Below are 10752 nucleotides of genomic sequence, written 5' to 3'. Positions count from 1 at the left end.
GTTTTTCGAGTGTTATCAATAATATTTTATGTGTTTTCCATGTTAGGTACTTATTCTGGAGTTAAGTGTGTGATTCGGAATAAAAGGAGCGAATTATCACTATCATTTCATGTGCCCAAAATGAGAGAAAATGACTTCGAGCAAATCAAATTACAAGTGGAGGCAATGACGAGTCCGTAGGAGAAAACGGAAGTCAATTCGGAATCCAGATGAGGGAATTATCGAGGAAAGAAGTTGATGTACATTTTGGTCATTTCAAGAGATTTTAAATGTAGAGGCAAGATGAAGGCACTCCCCTTGATTTCTAGATGAGAGCAAAGCCCAACCCATAACCAAGAGCTCAAAGAAGAGAAAGCAAGGAAGATTTCTATGAGCACCTCTTAAAGAAGCCCAAGTCAAAATGGTCTTAAGTGATGGACCAAGTCAAGAGTTTAAGTTGTAACTTATACCAAGTTAGAGAAAAAAATAGGGAGCTTCTACACTACACAAGTTTTGAGAGAGAGAAAGTTAGGGTTTTGAAGTTCTTAGTGTTCTTGGAAGTTTAAATCTTGGTTGAAGAGAGGGAAAGAGAGAGAAGGAGCCGGCCAAGCTAGGCCGGCCATCAACAAGGCCGGCCAAAGCTTGGCCGGTCTAGTCGCGAGATACAAGGGTTCGGCCGGAACTAGTACAACTCGAGACGGCCATGAAAGCTTCATTCTCAAGCTCGGTCTACGCTTTCAAGGCACGGGTCTTCAAGGGTACAGCTCGGGACGACAACATCGGATGCACGGGACGGCTCGGAGTAGCTATTTTGGCCGGATTTCATGGATTTTGGCCGGATCTCATGTCTACTTTGGCTGGGTTTTTCTAGTGTTTTCCGGCCACTTTCTTGGCCGGAAACATTAGGGCTTTTGCTCCCCACATCTTTGTCTTGCTTCCCCTTGTGTTTATTTTGGTTTTTGATGGTGAAGTCTTGGAGAGAGAAAGCTTGGTGAAGCTTTAATGGTGGATCTTGTCTAAAGGAAGAAGATGATACTGTTGCTAAAGGGACCCTGGTTTCTACTAAGGGAACACCTAATTTACACTATTAAAGGGAAATCAAAACTTTGCTAAGTTGAAATCGGCTGCACCTATATACCAACAATTTTCCGACGATCCTAGCCTCGAGCCATATCGAAAAAGGGGGATTTCTCATCATCTTCTTATCATTTATTACTTGTTCATCATGTTTAACTAAATCTTGTAATCGGATACTTGTGAAGCATGATTTGATTTATGATGAATTATTTATTACTTCTTAAATGCAAGTTCAATTAACTTCGTCTAATTTTATGAATTAGAGGTCTCGATCTTAATCGTCTATTGACACGTAATTAGATAGTGCGTACATAGCTAGATAGTCGATGTTTAGTAAATTGTGATCGATTATACTTATTATGACGCATTATACTTTGGAATGTTAATGTATGTGGGTGAAGTTAATTAACTTTCCATTCTAGTAGATAATTAGTAGTAATCGTTATCAATCTTGTGAACCAAAGTATCCCTCTCACTTGACTTTCAACCGAATCTTGTCCGACTTCTTGCGACTCTTCTCCTGAATCCCTCTCACCTCTCTCTTAGATAGTTTATTTAGATAATTAGTTGTAGATGAACCCATGTTGGATCTTTGTAATACTTGTTCTTGATTAATTAAATCCCTTGATGTGCTTGTCTATTAATTGTTTATCTATATGGATTGGATTTTCTTTCCATTATTCATGCCTCATAATTAGATATTTCATACTTTCGTTAAGTTGTTAGATGGAGTATGCTTTTTAGATGATGAATAATAGTTAAGCAATTCGAATCTCTATAAGGAAGACAATTAGAATTAGTAATCATAAAATTGTTTTATCTAGAACATCATCCGGAATCCAAATAGTTCATTATATTGGATCCCGAGTATATACAAAAGAGATTTAAGTAATTAGTGCTTGTTTTATAAAGTGAAAATTGCGGGGGATTTTATAACCTTAGATATTTTCTCGCCTCTTTCTTAGATAGGTTTAGTTAGTTTTATTTATTTTCTTATTTCTTGCAAATCAATTATCAAATTTATGAGTGGGGTGTGTGTGTTTTAGTCTAAGTTAGTATTGACATTTTGATTTTTGAGCTAAACTCGCCGTCAATATCTAAAGCACGAGAATCATAGTAATGATCTCATTGATCTAGATCTACATATCTCTTCTAAAGTTATGCATGATAATGCAGGTGAGGAACAAAAGAGAGTGCACCATCTACCAAGTATCCTCCACACGAGTATGTGATGGTTACAGATGGTAGAGAACCGTAGTGCTATGAAGAAGCCCTAGATGATGTACACAAGAACGCGTGGTTGAAAGCTATGCAAGATTAGATTGAATCCTTGCATAAGAACAAGACTTTTAAGTTGGTTGAAAAACCTAAGAATAAGAAAATTCTTAAAAATAAGTGGGTGTTCAAAATCTTTGAGACGGGAATCGCCCAGAGTCATCTCTGCACAGAAAACAATTCTTACAATCGTTGGCACATTCATAATTTAGACTGATGTGAAGCGAAATTACATACCAAAATGACAAAAAGAAAACCGAACACAAATAATGTACTTAAATAATATGATTGTTGTCCACCAGCTTTTGGTACAGTGGATGGACGCAGTGGTGGACGAGAAAAATTTCTTTGTGGGGGCACCTTTAGTTATAATAAGTTGTAAATCTTCAAAAAATCTTGATTTGACATCCGAGCGAGTGATTTCTATACATTATTGTTACATACTAAGCCAACTCAACTATTATTGTCTTGCAAATTGTGTTGACTGTAACCAATATAAATAAGTAGTTGTATACGCATGCGAATTATATAAAAAAGTTAAGGAAATAAGAGAGGACAAACTCATTTTTAAAAAATAGTTAGACAACAACACCACACACACTCATATATATATATATATATATATATATATATATATATACATAAGAAAATGGAATACAAATGAGGAAAAAAGACGACATGAAGAAAAATATATGGAACAACGTATAGGGAGCCAACAATGAATTAACAAAAAAGAAAAACCAAAAGATGAATTAATCTGTTAATGAGGTCAAAATGAAGTAATACAGGACTAATAGGATAACTAATAAAAAAAACTAAGAGCCATGTACGAATCTACCCGTGAAATAACAAAAAGGAAGGTTGTCGGACTCGAACATGAGACCTCCTAGCATAGGACTTCACGTAAGACCACCACGCCATCCTCTTTTTGATGCCAAGGATATGGGGTTTCTCCTAACGCGTAGGACTTCATGTAAGACCACCACGCCATCCTCTTTTTGATGCTAAGGATATGGGTTTTTTGTTTCTATATTTGGTTTCTCTGTTTGGAGCAGGTAATTAACCTTAGACCCGTGAGGGAACATGCCCCCAAGGGTCCCAACGTGGGTCCACCCCCGGTTGGAAACCCCTCTTAAGCCCACGAGGTCGTGGGATCGAGTATCGCTGGAAGCAGTTTGCCATCAAAATTTATACTTAATTTAGGCTATAAACAATGTACTAATTTGTCGGACTTTGAGCCTCTTTGTTGTCGGATTTTAGACCTCTTTCATTCAAGGTTTAAATTAGTCGGCTGGGGCCGATCCATGGGGGTGCAAGGGGGTGCGGTCGCACCCCCTGAGTCCTCCTGAAAAATAAAAATGATGGTCGTAATTTTTTTGTTATATATAGGTATGTATAATTATGTATCTAATGATGTATGCAAATGATATGAAGAAAGCTTCGGCTTAGTGGTTAAGGTATGGGTTGCAATTTGGCACGAGTGTAAGGTCATGAGTTCGAGTCCCTCATTAAGCATTTTAATTTTTTTTTATATATGTGTTTATAACTGTATATCTAACTGTACATGTGTAAAGATGACATAAATCGCAGCGTGACCCAATGGTTCTGGTGATGTGTATGAGTGAACATGAACATGAGGTTGTGCGTTCAATTCCCACTTCAAATATTTTTTAAGTGTTTTAATTTTATGTTTTGAAATTATTGAATTGAACTATCCTAAAACCTATAGAATTCAATTCATCTATCTTAAATTTCTACAAACTTCAGTTCATCTAGTCTTGACACTATGCTACTTAGTTCTCAACTTAATGATTACATTTACGATATGAGGCAGAATGATGATTTCTCAAATTTAGATGGAATTGGAGCTCTTGCTAGAACATTGGCATAAACTAAGAGAGATAAAATATATGATTTAGCTTATTTGCTTATCTCGTTAGCATTAACTTTGCCGGTTGTAGTTGTCTCCGTTGAAAGAGCTCTTTTAGCTATGAAGCTAGTTAAAACACACTTAAGGAAAAATTGATAGTTTAGTAGGCTTTATTAAAAAAAAGTTTTTAGTGAAATTAACAAGGAGTAGATTATACGAACATTTCGAAATATGAACTGTCATAGAGGTCAATTACGTTTGTAATCGTTGATGTATTTATATAATTAATGAATATAAGTATTTTTAAAATTACTGTGTCTGGAAAAAAAGTTATTTAGTATATAAATCCGCACCCCCCTAAGTGAAAATTCTGGATCTGTCTCTGTTAGACGGTTATCGTGCTTATTACATCTTCATGATGTATCAATGCCTTGTAACAACTAACGTAGATTGTAGTTGAATTCTCAAAAAAAATGTCAAAATCTTTTTATTATCTACATCACCCATTTTTATTTTAGAACTTTTTTGGTATAACATCAGTTGATAGATCCAACAATTTTACCATTTATGACCAAAAAAAAAATGTCCATTGGCCCTTTTGTACAGTACATTAATTTATTGAAATGGTCGATCTAACAGTAAGAACTTTTTCAATTCAAAACAGGTCTGATAATTAATAGCAATATCGGTTATATTTTGAAAATGCTAAACTTTTCACACAGGTCATTCATCTCTTCCAAAACTTCTAATTTCATAAAAGATTGATACAAAAGATAAGGATAGTGAAAATAGAAATTAGACATACAATATAACAATACTTACTTGGAACATATATGAAGATCAAAATAGTGAACAAGGCGGTGAATAACAAACTTATGGAATTTTTAGCCATTGTTGGCGTGATTATGCTCCGATTACTAATCTGATTTGTGAGGATTAATATTAAGATAATGTTTTATTTATAGCAACATATGGGTCTTTTTAAGTTGTTTATATATCATTTTATTATAATTACTAGGTATAACCCGTGTCTCCGGCACTAACACTTTTTTTGTGCAACTTATGTAAGTAAGCAGGTGGTGAGTTGAAAGAACAAAAATAAAAAGATGAGATAAAATTATGGGTTGATGGCGTAACAAAGAAGAAAGAAAGGTAATAAACTTATGTCCGGGATTAAAAAAAATGTTAGGCATAAAAACTTTTTACGTTTGGATAATAGAAAGTTAATCGTACTGAAAAATAAATTGATGTATTATCATTTCTCAATATCCAAATGTATCTTCTAATTACTAAGTTATGTCACTATAGAGAAACATATACATAATAAGTTAAGAGGATCTGGTATCTGACATGGAGAAAAAAATAGTAGGAAAAATCAAAAGAAAATAAACCATATTTACTTTTTCAAGATTATAGCAAGACTCTTATGATAAGATACATTGTAAGATTGAACCACATCTCTATGTGTATTAGTCATAAGCATAATATAATGAAAATTGTATAGTAGAAGTAATGAGCCAAAACTGAAAAATTAAAAATACGTGTTCTTAATATGAGATGTTAATTAGGAGTCTCACCTTTACATTCAGACAAAATATTAAATTTCCTCAATTTTAACTTACCCAAATACTTCAAACTCTCTTGGAAAATCGAATTCGGATGTAAATGAGACATCTCTTCCTTTAAGCATAAATGTATTCCAAGTAAACACCTTGGTTACTCTGGTTGACCCTATTATAGCCATAGGTACGCATTGAGGTGTATTGAATAACTAACTGAAGAAAGAAAACACAAAACCTTGAATTATGAAAAATATATTAGGTTAGAGATGGAACCAGGATGTTACCTATAGCATTCGAAAACAAAAGTAACATAGCACAATTAGAGAATGAGCTAGATATTACCTGTAGAGTTTGATAACAGAAATCAATTTGGACTTTGTGATGATATGTGTAAATCTACAATTGAAAGAAAATTGAAACATAATTTAGCTTGATGGTAGACCATTTGTTGTGATTGTTTTTCAATTGAAATAGGAGTAAATCATGACATTAATTATTCTCTCCATTTATGGTGTAAAAAATAATGGTGGAGTAAAAGTTGTTGTTACTAATGAGATTTGTAACTGAAGAAATATGATTAATTATTTTCTCCATTTATGGTGTAAAAAATAATGGTGGAGTAAAAGTTGTTGCTACTAATGAGATTTGTAACTGAAATGTGACAATGGAGAATCATTTCGATGGAGGGTCAAGATTTATCATGGGATAACGGACGGCTAGACTTATCTTTAGTTTGTCTTTTTGTTTGTCTTTGGTTTGTCCGTCAGAACTCAACATCTTATTTTATTATATAGATATTGTGTTGACCAAAAACTACACCTGGGCCCTCGACGATAAAATGCCCATCGGGACGTCAAGCCCAACCCAGCTCGCTTGTCCTTGTTCGGGCCCAGCCCAAAAGTCTCTTAATGGGTACTCGTCAACTAGACCCTAAAACTCGTGTCAAGGCCCAATCACGTGCAAAGAGTTCCCACGTGCACAAAGCCCCACACGCCCGAATCTCCACACGTCTGGCGCTCGACACGTCTATATCTCCACGTACCACGTGTAAGAGATTATTTAATGAAGAGATACTCCACATGTCAAATATATCCATAATGACAAAGATATCTGACTTGGTCAACGTAACCTCAGAGACAATTATCCCCCATCAATGACATGCATAACATGGTAACATCTCACATAAATGTGAGACCATGCGCATGCACAATCAGAGTAGTTGCCAGAGAACATGCACAACCGTTGTGCATGTACAGCCAGCGTACACGTCACCATATCCCAGGTATCTTGACGTGCATTTACTCCGTAACGGTCAGCCTTTACTCCTCCCAACGGATCACTCCTCAAGCCTATATAAAGAGGAGCACTTTCATTTCTCAGATCATCGAATACAGAGCAAAGCAACCCATACTACTTCTTCTCCTCCACTCGCCCTCTGTCCTTCGATTATTCTCGAGACGTTTACATACAAGTTCACCTGGTTCTGGTCGTGGACACTACTAGACGCCTCAAAGGTGTTAAAGCTTATCTTTGCTCGACGCTTCCTGCTCGACGATTCCGGCTCGACGCTTCCTGCTCGACGCTTCCAGACGTCTTCGAGGAGATCACAACCTTCTTCTTGCTCGACGCTACTGGTAACATCTACTCTCGTACTTCTGATCATTTCACTCCCGTAGATTCGAACTCCGGTCATTCTACGAGCCTAGCCACTCTCCGATAATACATCAACGGTTATACCCTCGGCTTTTCGTTTATTATCCATTGTAATACTTTGCTGACTTGACCGTCGGAGGGCCCTTGGCAGGCACCATCCCGGTGTCCCCCCAAGCCTTCACGGGTTTGTTTGTGTCTGTTCATCTTCTTTTGCAGGTTTCTTTCACACGTTGCTGGTGCCCATCAATCAAGAACTCGACGTTTGGAATTCCAGAAGACGTTTCAGCTACCGACCTTCTGACTTCCGACCCGTAGACTTCTCACCGTCTACAGATATTATATATCCTGGTAATAGATCTAGTTAACTTTCCAATTTTCGGTTGGATTAATTCCGTTTGGCATCTTAATTTGTGACTAACTCGCCTTTTTGATCCTAAATTGTCCAACACTTCGTTTTGACTTTTAAGATAAAAAAGAATTTCAACTTTTTCTAGAATATCGTTGGGGGACAAACTAGAATGAAACACAAAAATTTGATATATTAAGGGCCACATCATCTTCTCTCATCTACTTCATCTCAACTATCAACCTCACCTTTCTACCTGACAGAAGGTCGCCAAGTAACTTCCCGTCAACAACCATCAACTATACAAAAAATTTCTTCTTTTTCTTCGGACGACCTTCGGCCGGAGTAGAAAGGTGAGGAGGGGAGAAAGAGCCATGAAATGGTGGAGAGACGGAATGAAGTGGAGGAGATAGGTAGAGATGACGAGCCCTTTGGTATTTTAAAAAATTTCTAGGAACTAATTATCTTTTGGCCTCGAAGAGTATTTCTAGAAATAATTACTCGTATTAAAGATGTAGCCTTTATAGGCCGAAATGAACGGTTGAACACTAATGGGGACCAAGACGTCACGTTTGCCACAAATTTAGGGCCAAAACAAAATTAGCCGTTTTAAATATACTGTAATATTTACAATGTAACGTGCAAAGCTTACTTGACTAATTAATGAGCTAATTATTAAGAGTAAACGAAACATAAAATAGAAGTTTGTGATGGTATTCAATCCCGCTAAAGTAGGCAAATATGATCCAACATAGAACGTGTATCGTAATGCCCCACATGTAAGACTTGGAATTTAACCCCCAAGTCTGAAACCCGTCCGAGAACGCCCGGGTTCGACGGAATAAACAAGCCCGCCCGGATCACCAAATGGGTAGTGTCTCTCCAGTCCGTCTCTAGATACGAGTTTGGACTCCAGCAGAAAATTTCTTACCCTAGCTCCACACCTGCTTCTAAAACCCGTATAAAAGGCCCGCCTCAAAATCCAGTACAGAGGCACCCCTTCCCTAGTCCACGTTTCCACCGCCAAAGATCAGAAGAGAAAGAAACCGAGATAGCGAAGGCACAAATGCAGGGCCGGTCCTGACTTTTTGGGGGTTCGAAGCGAGATACGAAAATGAGGCCCCAGATCAAAGATATTTTTAGGTCCGTGTTATTCATTGATGAGTTCTTCATTAATGAGATCTTCTTGACTTGTATTCTCTCTCTCAATATCATCTACAATGTCCCCATTCAAGTTATTATCATTTGTTGTAACGTCTCCCGCACTTTCAATGTTTACGTCTCTACTGTGTCTAATAAATCGATCAAGGACACTAACTTGGGATTGAATTAGTTCTTCTTCTCTTCTCTTCTTTTTTCTTTTTTCGGATCCGGATACATACTTTCGTACTCTATTTGGAAGCATAGCTAAATCTTCAAAAGACAATTAGAAAAACTATATCACATGACAATAACAAAAATAATAGCTTAGTAGGAACAATAGTTAACTAGGTTTTGTCAAATATTAAATTAACTAGTGATAATTGAAACATCTAATAATTTAAAGACTATAAACAACACATTAGTTACACATATTTGATATTTAGTAAGATTAGAGACTAGAGAGAGTGAAAGAGGGCACCCAAAACCTAGATATTGAAGAAACCAAATTATAACAATAGTTTAACAATCATATTATATAATAGTGATTACTAAGATTAGTACAATAGTATTAGAGAAAGAGAACAAAAATTACCTCTTAGTGATGATTAGTGTTGTGTTAGTGGAGTGGGAAAATCAATGGTAGCCTTCAATGGAGAACTTGAAAAAGTCGGTTCAGCTGGGTTTGGCCATTTGGCTTTCACGTTTGGGAATGGGGAATGGAGGCTTTCACGTTTGGGAATAGGGAAAAGGGATTTGACCACCTGTTTATGAACCGGTCTTTCGATTCTATTTCTCGGTTTAAGCTTAATTTTAGTTTTACTTAACCAAATACTGACAATCAAAAGATTATTTTGTGGCTAACATTGTACGCAAGGCAAGAGATCAAATGAATATTATCTAATAATGACATTAATCATGTGCTCATCTTTCCTTCATTCAATAGTGTATCGAAATACCAATGAGAAAAAAAAAACAATAGATTTCAATAAAAGAATAATGTGTAACTTGATTAATTAACCAAAAAAAAAAAAATTGGTCAGAACTCTCCAAAACATTTATTTTTACAAAGGACCAGTCAATTTTTTTTTTTAGTCTTCAACTTTCTCATTACTTTTTAATTTTCAACACATTGCGATAGCTTCGCGACGCCTTCCAACAACTTTACAACTTCTTTGCGACAACTTTAGAGCACATTGTAAAACCTTACAACACTTTTACAACGCCTCGCAACACCTTACAACACTTTTGCAACAACTTTGAGTACTTTTTAATTTCCAACACATTGCGACAGCTTTGAAACGCCTTGCGACAACTTTACAACTTCTTTGCAACAGCTTTGGAGCACCTTGTAACACCTTATAACACTTTTGCGACACCTTTGCAATGCCTCGCAACACCTTGCAAGTTAAGTTTTTAACTAAACAAAATAAAACATTTGGGTTTATAACAAAAAGAAATATATAACTTGTCCTTTTAACTAAAATAAGTTTAAAATTGGGTCTTTGGCCTAGTTTCCAGGAAAAAAACTTCAATTGGAATGACTTCACTTATCCATTAATATTTTGTCATTAACTGTACGAATAATATACAGAGGAAATTGGTCATTTAAAAAATATTAGATAAAAAGACAAGTAATATCTTTTTTAATAAAATCCCAAAATTTGTATTTTTTTGTTAAAAACTCAAATATTTGTATTTTTGTTTGGTTAAAACACAATATTTTTAATGTAAAGGTGTTGCAAGATGTTGCAAAATTATTGTAAGGCGCAGGCGCTCTAAAGTTGTCGCAAGGTGTTGCAAATAAAAAAAATACTCAGGGAGCTGAAGACTAGAAAAAATTGGTTAGT

The sequence above is a fragment of the Eschscholzia californica genome, unplaced genomic scaffold (genome assembly GCF_041429995.1).
Source record: "Eschscholzia californica isolate CP2 unplaced genomic scaffold, dmEscCali1.0.p SCAF_3, whole genome shotgun sequence".
Lineage (NCBI taxonomy): Eukaryota > Viridiplantae > Streptophyta > Magnoliopsida > Ranunculales > Papaveraceae > Eschscholzia > Eschscholzia californica.
This window is presented reverse-complemented; position numbering follows the sequence as displayed.